Source organism: Budorcas taxicolor, chromosome 11 (genome assembly GCF_023091745.1).
Source record: "Budorcas taxicolor isolate Tak-1 chromosome 11, Takin1.1, whole genome shotgun sequence".
Taxonomy (NCBI): domain Eukaryota; kingdom Metazoa; phylum Chordata; class Mammalia; order Artiodactyla; family Bovidae; genus Budorcas; species Budorcas taxicolor.
Window position 1 is genome coordinate 93,014,043 of NC_068920.1, and position 14,763 is coordinate 93,028,805.

Sequence of the window (14,763 nt, forward strand, 5' to 3'; positions counted from 1 at the left end):
GCCTAGAGTAAAGTACACAAAGTTATCTAATCTTAATTGTTCTGTTCAATAGTTTTTACTCATATTTAAAGTTATTTATTTAGTAATTTCATTATGTATTTGGCTTATTGGCTATGCCATGCAGCATGCAGGATCTTAATTCTGGACCAGGAGTCTAACCTGTACTCACTTGCAGTGTAAGTGTGGAATCTTAACCACTAGACAGTGAAGGAAGTTCCTACCCATACACATAATTTTTATTTGTATGACTACCAACTAAAAAAACATTTTGATAACATTTTATGATTTTTATCATTATATATTAGTATGTTCTTGAACTTCATATAAATAGAATTACACAGTATACACTTGTTTTTGCCTGGCTTATTTCACTCAGCAAAATATTGTTAAGATTCAATTATGTTGTTTAGTGTACCAGTACTTAACTTTTATTGTTACATTGTACTTAAATTTATAACTTTATCATAATTTGCTCAGTCTCCTTCTGAACATCTGAGTTGCTTCCACTTTGGGATTATTATCAATAAAAATCATATGATTATTCTTTTTTAAAATATATACTTATTTATTTTAATTGGAGGTTAATTACTTTACAATATTGTATTGGTTTTGCCATACATCAACATGAATCCACCACAGGTATACACCTGTTCCCCATCCTGAACCCCCATCCCTCCTCCCTCCCTGTACCATCCCTCTGGGTCGTCTCAGTGCACCAGCCCCAAGCATCCAGTATCATGCATAGAAACTGGACTGGCAATTTGTTTCATATATGGTATTATACATGTTTCAATGCCCTTCTCCCAAATCATCCCACCCTCGCCCTCTCCCACAGAGTCCAAAAGACTGTTCTATACATCTGTGTCTCTTTTGCTGTCTCACATACAGGGTTATTGTTACCATCTTTATGATTATTTTTTATAGATACATTGTGAAAATACACATTATTCCTTTTGGATCCATAATTTGGAATAATGAAAGCTCTCGGCCACTAAGTTTAGTTCCAAACATTTTTCCTAAGTAATCCATGTCCCCAAGAGTTGGATACTAAAATGCAACTAAACATATGTGTGTGTGCTAAGTCACTTCAGTCGTGTCCAATTCTTTGCGATCCTATAGACTATAGCCTGCCAGGCTCCTATATCCATGAGATTTCCCAGGCAAGAGTACTGGAGTAGATTGCCATGCCCTCCTCCAGGGGATCTTCCCGACCCAAGGATCGAAACCATGTTTCGTAGGTCTCCTTGATTGGCAGGTGGGTTCTTTACCACTAGTGCCATCTGGGAAGTCCGGGACTAAACATACAATGATTTTATTAGAAAACACCTATGAGAGACAATGCAGAGAGAGAAAATCAGGAAAGTCGGAGGGAGCTATCAAGTGACAATGCAAGTCTGGACTCCCCATGAAGAAAGAGGAGAAGCAAAGTTGGGAGGAAGAATCTTACACTACTACACTGTCTAAGGGATTTTGGCTAGGCTATCATTCTCATGGTTCCTACAAACTCCATCCAGAAATGTGTGACAGTTCTAGGTGTTTTGTAACTTCACCAACATTTGGTATTGTCAGTCTTTTACTTTAACTTTTAGTTGTACTGATCTGTGTATAGTAGAATCTCATTGCAGTTTTAATTTGTGTTTTCTTGATAAGTAATAATCTTGATTACCTCATTTGGGTACTTATTGGCCACTTTGCTATCCTCTTTTGTGAAGAACCTGATCAAATGTTTTGTCCATTTTTTGGATTACATTGTATGTTTTTTTTTTTCTTTTGATTTGTATAAGTTCTTCGTACATTCTGAATAAAAATCCTCTGTTGGCCAAATATATTTTCAATACCTTACCCAGCTATCATATCCCTATTTATTCTCTTAATGGTGTAGTTTTGATGACCAAGGGTTCTAAGTCCTAGCTACCAAATGTTTTTCTTTAAACAGGACTTGGGTTCTGTTTAAGAAAGTTTTGTCTATACTAAAGGCACAAGGATTTTTTTTAATAGTGTCTTCTAGAAATTATGTAATTTTGCCATTTATACTTAGATATACAGTCCATCTCAAATTAGATTTTGGTGGCCATATGAGCAAAGGACTAAGGCTTACTTTTTTTTCCAAATGGATATCCAAACACTCCAGCATCATTTATTGGAGAATAAAAAAATACTCCTCCTGCTGAATCTCATTGGTACTCTTACTGTTAAATCAAGTAAACATTTATTTAGTAAATACTAACTACTATTCACTATTTTAGATGCTTTATAAATAACTAATTTACTCTGTACTACATATTTACAAAATAAATTCTACTCTACCCATTTTACAAATGAAAATGCTGAAGTATAAAATGATAAGTAAGTATATGTTGCTTACTAATCAAATGGCAAAACCAGGATTGCAGCATAGCTATTTCAACTCAAGGGTCCGTATGCTTAACCACTAGTTCACGTCAACTTTCAGATGAGCTGAATCTAAAACTTATGAGAACTCATATGATACATTATTATAAATTATCTCAAGATGATTACTATAATTACTTTATAATTGATAAGAAATACATTTATATGTTATATGATAATTAGGGATTAAATGATACAAATGTAAACAAAGGAAGCCTAATGTATATGAATTTTAAAATATTTTGGAAGTGTTTATGAATTCTTATTAAAAACCTAAAGCATTTTATAAAATCAACAAAGTAAAACATATAAAACATATAAAACAAAGTTCATAAATGGCATAAGATGTTGAACTATATGAGAATGGGGCCAGTATGATAGCAACCAAAATTTTTCAAGTATTTCCAAAGAACTAGTGTTGAGTGCTCAAGATCTGTAACACACATGGAAATATAAAGCTGGACTAACCATAACTCCTCATCTCAAGGAATTTATGAATCTGTGAAATCATACTTGACATCATCAATATGCTGCATGCCTAATTTGGGGAACATTAATGAGAACTAGAAATTAAATCTTTCAAGCCAAAGTAAAAATGTTTCTGTCTATGGGAGGAAACTAGCCTATAGCAAGTTAAGTAAGTTCTTTCTTAAAGAGGGTGTATCATATCATTTGAGAAGGAAGAAATTGTTAGCAGTTCATGGTGAGGTGTTACAGTGAAGAAATAGGCCTTTTTTTCTCCCTGTAACTTAATCTTTTAATGAGGACTTCCAAGGTGGTGCTAGTGGTAAAGAAGTTGTCTGCCAATGCAGGAGACCTAAGAGATGCTGGTTAGATCCCTGGGTTGGGAAGATCCCCTACAGGAGGGCATGGCAACTCACTCCAGAATTCTTGTCTGCAGAATCCCATGGACAAAGGAGCCTGGTGGTATACACTTCAGAGGGACACAAAGAGTCGGATAAGACTGAAGCCACTGAGCACACATGCATGCACAATCTTTTAATAACGTTTATTATATTCAAATATAAAATTAATATATGCTTCTTTATATAATCATGTAAATATAAGCATAAAGAAGAAAATAGTAAACATATGTATATAAATTCATCACTTGCCATTACTATTATGCTGTATTTTCTTCCCACAATTATATTTCTATTTATATATTCATACACACACATATATATGTATACACAAAATTGATGTATATTGTATATAGAGTTGGAAGTTGACTTTTTTCACTGTTATTTCATAAGTGTTATAAATCTCAAAAATAAACTTTTAAAATAGGCATATGATAGAACATTATGGATCTTCAATCTAATCTTTACACTGTTTCTAATCTTTCACTGTTTCTATTGAAGTCCTATAAATTATCAGAATTTTAGACTCCTACACAGTCCAAACAGTAAAAATATCCCTACTAAATGTAAATGATTTGCAGCCTCTTCACATTTCCTTATTAGCACAATAATCAAACCTAAGTGAAAAATAAAGAAGTCCTATGTTATGGGCCTGCACAGAATTTATTAACCTGTGAAACCACATGAGAACTTATTAATTCAGAAGTGTACATTTTTCTAGTACAGTGAGTTCCAACGTGGTATCTCTGGTCTCCTAGGGTTCCATGAAATAGTAATAACAGCCTTTGAGCTATTTTCAGTATTTCAAAAAGCTGAATATAAATCATATATTTATCTACAACAAAGCAAAGTGCCAAAATGGCAGAAATTGTACAACTTAGTATGGTAACACTGGCTGTTATATTCTAAAACAAAAATATGATTGGCAGATACATCATTTTAATTAACTGAAAAAGGAAAATAAGTTAATCTTTACTTTGTAAATTTACTCTTCAGTAGATAAACTCTTTTTAAAATATGGCAGATGGGCAGAATTTTTTTAAATAAAAATGTGTCATGGTGGTAAAAATAACAAGTGAATCATCAAGTGTGACCACACAAGTGGTCACAAGTGTAATTTTAAACCATATCTCCCCCATATCTCACTGAATTTAACAATTTTAAACCATATCTCCCCCATATCTCACTGAATTTAACAATCACTAATCATCAGATAGCCTTCCAAGGTGGCACAGTGGTAAAGAATCTGCCCACCAATGCAGAGATGCAAGAGACACAATTTCAATCCGTGGGTAGGGAAGATCCTCTGGAGGAGGAAATGGCTACCCACTCCACTATTCTTGCCTAGAAAATCCCATGGACAGAGGAGCCTGGCAGCCTACAGTCAACGGGGCCACAAAGAGTCAGAAATGACTGAGTGATTGAGCATGCACAATTATCAAATACATATTAATGTCAGAAATGTACACATGAGAAAAGTAAGATGGTAAAAACTGCCAGATATTTTCAATTATGAATCACATCTTGATTTCAGAGATGGTAAGACATATTGCCTAGAGATCAAGGTTAACAATATCAGTACTTCTCATGTTGTTAGAACAATAACTTAATTAAAGCTATGCCATGGATCCTATAGTTAAACTCATGAGTTAAATATATCTCAAAGGTGGTAAAACCCACAATTCCTGAGATTTAATTAATAGAAGAAATGAATTTGCACAGTGAATCTTTGGGGTTCTTCCTGTTGGTGTTGCCCTACATAGATGTCATGTGAGCCCACTTCACACCACTACACAAGCAGGTTGATTAAACTCCTGGTAGGGAATAAGACAAAACCCAGTGGCATGCAATTGGCTTTCATTTCTAGAGACAATTTTTTAACCCATGTAACAATGATTTTCAAACAAGCATATTTTATGTTTGTAACACTAGAGCTATTGAACAGATCAAGATGTGTATGGAAATATTTACATATGATTTTTCCCATTTGATGAACCAGGAAACTGAAGTTTAGCAAGATAAGAGACCTACCTAAGATGGGCCAGCCATTTGATAAATGAGTCAAAACAAATATTGACCAGTTTCACCTTATCAATGTGTTTGTGAATACCTGTTACTTATTACTTGGGAAGCTTAGTTTTTTTTTTTTTTTAAAATAACTTACTAGTGTATTCCCTTTAGCAAAACCAAGTTATTAAAGCAGGCATGCAGTCTTTCAACAACAACAACAGCAAGATGATGTTGTTTTGTTTTAATATACTTATTTGATATGGCCTTGTTGCTCTGTTTCTTATTGGGAATAATTATTCTCTTGGAAAATGTATGCACAGCTGGAGATATGCACAATAAATAAATTACATATGTATTTACTATTATATACATAATATAAGTTATTTATAAATGCCTCACATTGTCTCTAAGTTTCAAATGGACCTGGTAGATTTCAAGAAACTAAAAAGAATGAATAGGTGAATTGAATAATAGGGAAAGATAATTTGCATTGAATTCAGAAAAAAAATTATTTCAATACCTATTCCTTCTGCATATGTTCTCCAATCAAGGGCTCACTAAAAATAATTTAACTTCATGAAACTGAATGTTATGTATATGTTTTTAATCTTAAATTTCTTCATATTTTTGAACTTTGCAACCTCAAATTCATCTTTCAAAGACTTCAAGAAGACCAAAGTTACAAAAAATTAAGTTGAGTATTTAGTCTCCCTTGTATCAGTATTATTGAGGGGGGTAATACCACTTTTGTCTTCAACTGACAATTTTAATGACAAAGAAACAATGGGCTTTAACATTCATCCTATGACATTCATTCTATGTCATAATAACCTTGAGTATGACATAAAATTTATGTCTTATGATACTTTGATTCATTATTTTATCAAGTTGCTTTATTTTACATCTTAGTTAATCTTAAGTGTTTTTATCATTAAACTTCCAAGGATAAAAACTTTAGAATCATAAACTGAATAAATCCAACTGGTGAAGTTAAAATTCCAGTTTGTCTCACCTTTTCATTAGATGCTTTAGTCTTCTTACAATTATAATTTAAAATTTTAAAAATGGTATCATCCAGTATAGTCATCTCACTTTATTTTTTTATGTAGAATATTCTTGCAAAGAAAGTAATGATGGGATAATTTCCTACTACCATGCTCTTTCTATATTTCAGTGTCTCCTTGACCAAATATATCACATGGAACACAACATAGCATGAAACAAAGCTATGTCTTCATTAGTTATTCCAAATTCAAAGTTTAGTTACCAGTTATCTTGCATCGGGATTTTCAGAAATGCATATAGCATTCTAAATTTGCAATTTCTGTATCTAATGTTACCTTGAGATCATTAATTACTAATTTAGATAAACAAGATAAAGAAATATTGAGTGAAGCAGCAAAATTATTAGGAGAGAAAAACAATAGAAAATTTGGGGCACTTTTGTATACAATATAGACTGTAAACAATTAACTATATACTATTAAAAGATATTTCAGAATTCCACAGAAACAAAATATTTGAAAATCATGTATAACACACTATGTAATTTCTTTTTTTAAAAATTTTATTTTTACTTTATTTTACTTTATAATACTGTATTGGTTTTGCCATACATTGACATGAATGCACCACGGGTGTATATGAGCTCCCAATCCTGAATCCCCCTCCCACCTCCCACCCCATATCATCTCTCTGGATCACCCCCGTGCAGCAGCCCCAAGCATCCTGTATCTTTTATCGAACATAGACTGGCTCTTCGTTTCTTACATGATAGTATACATGTTTCAATGCCATTCTCCCAAATCATCCCACCCTCTCCCTCTCCCTCACAGTCCAAAAATCCGTTCTATACATCTATCTGGAGCCGATTATACAGAGTGAAGCAAGCCAGAAAGAAAAACATCAACACAGTATACTGACACATATATATGGAATTTAGAAAGATGGTAATGATAACCCTGTATGCGAGACAGCAAAAGAGACACAGATGCAATTTCTTTTAGCACTACGTATTTTTATACTTATATAGGTTTTCACTCCTTTTTACCCCCTAAATAATATTTGTTTTTATGCCATAACTTGAAATAAGGACTTATCTCCATCCTGGTTCTTGATTAAGGAAATGGAATATATCTATTCAATCTTTGAATATAATTTATCATAAAATTATCTGAATAATATCCACCTGTCTCAAGTTATTAAAGTATGTTTTAGATTTCCATGTTGACAACTATTTTATGACTTTTTTTGAAAGTGGCCAGAAGCAACTTTTCCAAGTCTGAACCCTCCAGCTTTCTTCCAAATCTATTCTATCCTACCTTTTGCACATGTCAAAAATGCCCACTGCAACTACATTTCTTCCTTAATTTCTCCTTATTAATTTACTCCTCTCTCTACCGTATTTCCTACATTCAACTCTCTAGTTTCACCATCCTCCACACTGTACTCTCAGTGTGACATTTCCCTTGAACACAAAATCTGATTATAGCTTCCCATGCACAAAACATATTGATCATTATAGTAATAATCCAATTTCTTTGGCATCCCCTATATGTTGCACTATCCTCATTACCTATATAAATTAATGCAACTGTTCCTCACCATAACCCTAGGAAATGGGTATCTCCTTGTTCCATATGAGAAACTTGAGTTATAGAGAGGTTAAGAAATTTTCCCAAGTTTATACAACTAATGAATGGCAAGAGGCAGCACTCAAACTTAGGCAGTTTGACCTCTGCACACTGTGGTAAGCCTCTTCCACATGATGCTTTTCATAAGTATTCTATGAGCTACAAACTCAAAATAATTTTAATTGCATGAAGCTGTTGGCATCCAATATATACGACTTTGTCTTACTGCTTCAGTGTAAACAACTGGACTACCAACTCCCAGAACTTGCATTTATTTGCCTGAATGCCTGATTTGCCCTGGAGAGGCTGATTTACTGCCTGGTTGGATGTAGTAACAAATTAGCTCCCACCCTCAACCAATGACCAAAGGGAATTGGTATATAAATGTTCCAGTTGCTTTAGTCCTGTCCAACTGTTTGTGACTTATGTATATAGCCTGTCAGGCTCTTCTGTCTTTGGGATTCTCTAGGCAAGAATACTGGAGTGGGTTGCCATGCCCTCCTCCAGAGGATCTTTCCAACCCAGGAACTGAACCCATATATCCGGTGTCTCCTGCATTGCAGGCAATTTCTTTACCCACTGAGCCACCTGGGAAGCCCATTAGCTTACTGCTGCTTCTGCTTAGTCACTTCAGTTGTATCAGAACCTGTGCAACCCCCTGGACAGCAGCCCACCAGGCTCCTCTCTCCCTGGTATTCTCCAGGCAAGAATACTGGGGTGGGTTGCCAGTTCCTTCTCCAATGCATGAGAGTGAAAAGTCAAAGTTAATTTGCTCAGTCGTGTCTGACTCTTCTGCGACCCCATGGACTGTAGCCTACCAGGCTCCTCCATCCATGGGATTTTCCAGGCGAGAGTACTGAAGTGGGTTGCCATTTCCTTATCCTATTAGCATACTAAGAACCCCTAAACCTTGTTCCTGTTAGCTCACAGTATCAGAATATGGAGAAGCAAACCTACAGATCTGTCTCCTGACTACCTTCATAAGGCATGCAACTGGTCTGTTATCAACTGCATACAGGCCTCCTGAAGGCATGGTTTCTACAGCCCTGCAGAGCACCTTAAACTGCTGCTGTAAGTGACATATGCAAAAAGCAAGGGCACCAGGATAAAGACAAATGCTAACTGAACAATGTCAGAGCACCATGTCACATAATCCCATCAAGCACAGGATATGAGTAAATGAAGAACAGAACCAGGAGAAATCGTGTCCTAGAGCAGGGCTAGACCAGGAGACCAGGAACTGACTAACTCCTTATTGCCAAATTCAGACTTAAATTGACGAAAGTGGGGAAAACCACTAGACCATTCAGGTACGACCTAAATCAAATTCCTAACGATTATACAGTAGAAGTGGGAAATAGATTTAAGGGACTAGATCTGATAGACAGAGTGCCTGATGAACTATGGATGGAGGTTTGTGACATTGTACAGGGGACAGGGATCAAGACTATCCCCAAGAAAAGAAATGCAAGAAGTCAAAATGGCTGTTTGAGGAGGCCTTACAAACAGCTGTGAAAAGAATAGAAGCAAAAAGCAAAGGAGAAGAGGAAAGATATAAGCATCTGAATGAAGAGTTCCAAAGAACAAACAGCAAGAAGAGTTAAGAAAGCCTTCCTCAGTAACCAATGCAAAGAAATAGAGGGAAACAATAGAATGGGAAAGACTAGAGATCTCTTCAAGAAAGTCAGACATACCAAGGAAACATTTCATGCAAAGATGGGCTCAATAAGGGACAAAAATTGTATGGACCTAACAGAAGCAGAAGATTTTAAGATGAGGTGGCAAGAATACACAGAAAAACAATACAAAAAAGATCTTCATGACCCAGACAATCACGATGGTGTGATCACTCACCTAAAGCCAGACATCCTGGAATAGGAAGTCAAATGGGCCTTAGGAAGCATCACTACAAACAAAGCTACTAGAGGTGATGGAATTCCAGTTGAGCTATTTCAAATCCTAAAAGATGATGCTGTGAAAGTGCTGCACTCAATATGCCAGCAAATCTGGAAAATGAAGCAGTGGTCATAGGACTGGAAAAGGTCAGTTTTCATTCCAATTGCAAAGAAAGGCAATGCCAAAGAATGCTCAGACTAATGCACAATTGCACTCATCTCACATGCTAGTAAAGTAGTGCTCAAAATTCTCCATGCCAGGCTTCAGCAATACATGAACCATGAACTTCCAGATATTCAAGTTGGTTTCAGAAAAGGCAGAGGAACTAGAGATCAAATTGCCAACATCTGCTGGGTCATTGAAAAAGCAAGAGAGTACCAGAAAAATATCTATTTCTGCTTTATTGACTATGTCAAAGCCTTTGACTGTGTGGATTACAATAAACTGTGGAAAATTCTGAAAGAGATGGGAATACTAGACCACCTGACCTGCCTCTTGAGAAACCTGTATGCAGGTCAGGAAGCAGCAGTTAGAACTGGACATGGAACAACAGACAGGTTCCAAATAGGAAAAAGAGTATGTCAAGGCTGTATATTGTCACACTGCTTATTTAACTTATATGAAGAGTACATCATGAGAAACACTGGGCTGGATGAAGCACAAACTGGAATCAAGATTGCCGGGAGAAATATCAATCACCTCAGCTATGCAGATGACACCACCCTTATGGCAGAAAGTAAAGAGGAACTGAAGAGCCTCTTGATTAAAGTGAAAGAGGAGAGTGAAAAAGTTGGCTTAAAACTCAACATTAATAAAACGAAGATCATGGCATCTGGTCCCACCATTTCATGGGACATAGATGCGGAAAGAGTGGAAACAGTGGAAATAGTGTCAGACTTTATTTTTCTGGGCCCCAAAATCACTGCAGATGGTGACTGCAGACATGAAATTAAAAGCCACTTACTTCTTGGAAGGAAAGTTATGACCAATTTAGACAGCATATTAAAAAGCAGAGACATTACTTTGCTGACAAAGTTCTGTCTAGTCGAGGCTATGGTTTTCCCATTAGTCATGTATGCATGTGAGAGTTGGACTGTGAAGAAAGCTGAGTGCTGAAAAATTGATGCTTTTGAACTGTGGTGTTGGAGAAGACTCTTGTGAGTCCCTTGGACTACAAGGATATCCAACCAATCCATCCCAAAGGAGATCAGTCCTGAGTGTTCATTGGAAGGACTGATGTTGAAGCTGAAACTCCAATACTTTGGCCACCTGATGCGAAGAGCTGACTCATTTGAAAAGACCGTGATGCTGGGAAAGATTGAAGGCAGGAGGAGAAGGGGACGACAGGGGATGAGAAAGTTTGATGGCATTACCAACTCAATAGAGATGAGTTTGGGTAAACTCCAGGAGTTGGTGATGGACAGGGAGGCTTGGTGTGCTGTGGTCCATGGGGTTGAGAAGAGTTGGACATGACTGAGCAACTGATCTGATCTGAGAGCAGGGCTGGTAGGCACTGTGAGTGTGCTGTGCAGTAGTGTCCTGTGCACTAGCAGGAAGCCAAGAGATGCACTCCATACCATGTTTCTACCAAGAAATGGGAAGAAAGTTGTCTGACAGGAAAACATTCTATCCTTAAATAAAAGCAGAGCATGGCTCATGGACTCTGAATGCACTTTTATGGCATAAAATAATTTCAATTATCTGTTTTCATAAAGTAAAAATCTCAAGCTTTTGTGACTGAGTTCCACAGTAACTGGCATTTTATTTGCTTAAAATCTAAATGTTTTTAGTTTGAGAAGAAATCCACTGTGCTATATAGATCTTCCCATTTGATTCCTAGGGTTTCTTATTTTGATCCTTGGTAAAAAATTTTTTTCCAAGAAACAGAATAGATACATATATATATTTAAATCATGAACCATTAGAGAATAAAACAGGAAATAAAGAAAGATTTAAGTTTTGGCAGCCTTCCTTTTTTTTTCTTTTTTAATTTTCTTAATGGCTGTGAAGGTACTTCCCTGGTTGGTGGCTCAGATGGTAAATGTCTGTCTACATTGTGGGAGACCCAGGTTCAATCCCTGGGTTGGGAAAATCCTCTGGAGAAGGAAATGGCAATCCACTGCAGTACTATTGCCTGAAAAATCCCATGGACAGAGGAGCTTGGTAGGCTACAGTCCATGGGGTCGCAGAGTCGGACGTGACTGAGCGACTTCAGTTCAGTTCAGTTCACTTCACAATGCTGCGAAGTGAAGCAGAATAAAAGGATCACTGGCTCCAAGTCTCCTAGAGATAACAAGTGATGAAAGTGAAAAACAAACAAACAAATGCACACCCGCAAACAAGGTCAGGTAACTTCTATTCCCTGCCCTGCCCCATAGTTAAAAAAAAAAAAAAAAAAAGAACACTTTTAGTAGCAGTTCAGAATTCATCTTTATCTCCTACCTGTTCTGTCAGTGGAAGTTAAAAGTCATGATATTTTTAGACAGTCATATTTTTATATATAGATTAAAAACTTGTGTTAGAGGACAACTGATTTTCTTTTTTTTAGGTAGAGAAAGAAGCAATAACTTTTAACTAAAACCCGCTACTTATTTTGATTACTGTTCAACTTGCTACCATTTAGCAAAAAGCAAAATTTCCATAGTGTTCCATATTGTTCACCTCAAATCTTGTTTTACAACTGTGGCATACGCTCCATTAAAAATAAAAAGATGAAGCAGTGATTAATTTAACATGGCTTTCATTGGGAAAATTGGCGAGGGGGAAGTGTGGGACATAATGAAGAGGAGATCAATGGACAAAAAGGTAAATTAAATATACAATGGTTTTCAATAAAAAAGAAGAATAAGAAAATGTTATTTTCAACAAAATGGAAAAAAAAAGAAAGCCCATGAGTCATGCCATAGCCAAAACCATATTCTATCTTAAGTAGCTTTTCTCCCTCCACCCCTTTTTTTTCTCTTTTTAAAAATAAAATCTCTCCCCAAACCATCATCACTTTAAATCTTCCCCAGACTGGGCTTCATCTCGACACCCTTCATCCCCAGATTTCTCAGGTGGAAGGCTTAAAGACATTTTCTTTTCCAGAGGGCTCTCCGATTCCTCATCTTCTTCTTTGGGAAAAGGAATCTTTTCACTTGATGGCTTTGAAGCTGTGGGGAAATCCACTTTCTCCTTGCCTTTCACAGGACTTGGCATCACTGTGGCCTTTAGCCTGGGCTTGGACATATTCTTTTCTTTACTCTCAGGCTTGGACTTCTTAAACATCTTCTTGTTGTTTCTTTTTTGAACTGCCATAGATATATAAGTACTCCAGCCTTATATGTCTGCTCAAGTGGAATAACTCTCAGGACTTATACTCACTGTTTTACAGTGGCTTCAGTGTCCCCAATGGGATTATGGGAATTAAATCTTAGCATGATTCTTAATAAACCCTTAATTGTTTACCTTCCTTCCAACCTATCTCACTTACTCTCCTAAGAGTATTTCTTGGGTTCATCTACAAAATGAAGTAATTGATCTTCTATCTATTTTTTTTTTTTTTTTTTAGTGACTGGAAAACGCGTTTATTAAATAGCTTGATTGATACTTTCTCTTTTGTTAAAAATTAAATTTATTTATTTTAATTGGAGGCTAATTACTTTACAATATTGTATTGGTTCTGCCATGTAGCAACATGAATCTGCCACGTGTGTACATGTGTTCCCCATCCTGAACCCCCACCCCCCACCTCCCTCCCTGTACCATCCCTCCGGTGCACTTCTATCTGTCGTACTTGAATACTTAGGTACTCAAACAAAACACATGGTATAAAACTTAAGATCTAGATTCTTGCCCTTTCTTCTCTACCAACTCATTCATTTTCTCTCATACCTCTGACATATTGTTATTGTTGTTCAGTCACTAAGTCATGTCTGACTCTGCAATCCCATGAACTGCAGCACACCAGGTTTTCCTGTCCTTCACTATTTCCTGGAGTTGACTCAAACTCATGTCCGTTGAGTCAGTGATGCCATCCAACTGTTTCATCCTCTGTTGTCCCCCTCTCCTCCTGCTTTCAATCTTTCCCAGCATCAGCGTCTTTTCCAATGAGTCAGCTTTTCCATCAGGTGGTGAAAATATTGGAACTTCAGCTTCAGCATCAGTCCTTCCTATGAATGTTCAGGGTTGATTTTCTTCAGGATTGACTTGTTTGATCTCTTTGCTGTCCAAGGGTCTCTCAAGAGTCTTCTCCAGTACCACAGTTTGAAAGGGTCAGTTCTCCGGTGCTCAACCTTCTTTCCAACATATGCCAAAATATTTAGTCTCTGAGGTTACCCCACTCTCTCAATCTTCCATAATTTTGCATAGTTCAATCCCTCCACCTGGAAGAGTCTTCACTTCTTAGTCTGCTTGAAAATTCTTGCTCATCTTTATCTTCAATTTAAACCTAAAATACAACCTCCCACATCATGAAGCCTTCTTTGACTCCCAGGAAAAATCAAAGCACATTTGCCTCTGCTGGTATATTTTGTGTTGCATGATTATGGCAATTGTTTTAGTGGTTTTAAATAGACCATCCTGTGTCTATACAAGGATACAGGCACTCTGATGATACAAGAGACATTCAGTTCAGTTCAGTCACTCAGTCGTGTCTGACTCTTTATGACCCCATGGGCTGCAGCATGATAGGCTTCCCTGTCTATCACCAATTCCCAGAGTTTACTCAACCTCATGTCCATTGAGTTGGTGATGCCATCCAACCATCTCATCCTCTGTCGTCCCCTTCTCCTCCTGCCTTCAATCTTTCCCAGCATCAAGGTCTTTTCCATTGAGTCAGTCCTTCGCATCAGGTGGCCAAAGTATTGGAGTTTCAACTTCAGCATCAGTCCTTCCAATGAATATTCAGGACTGACTTCCCTTAGGATGGACTGGTTGGATCTCCTTGCCATCCAAGGGATGCTCAAGATTTTTTTCCAGCACCACAGTTC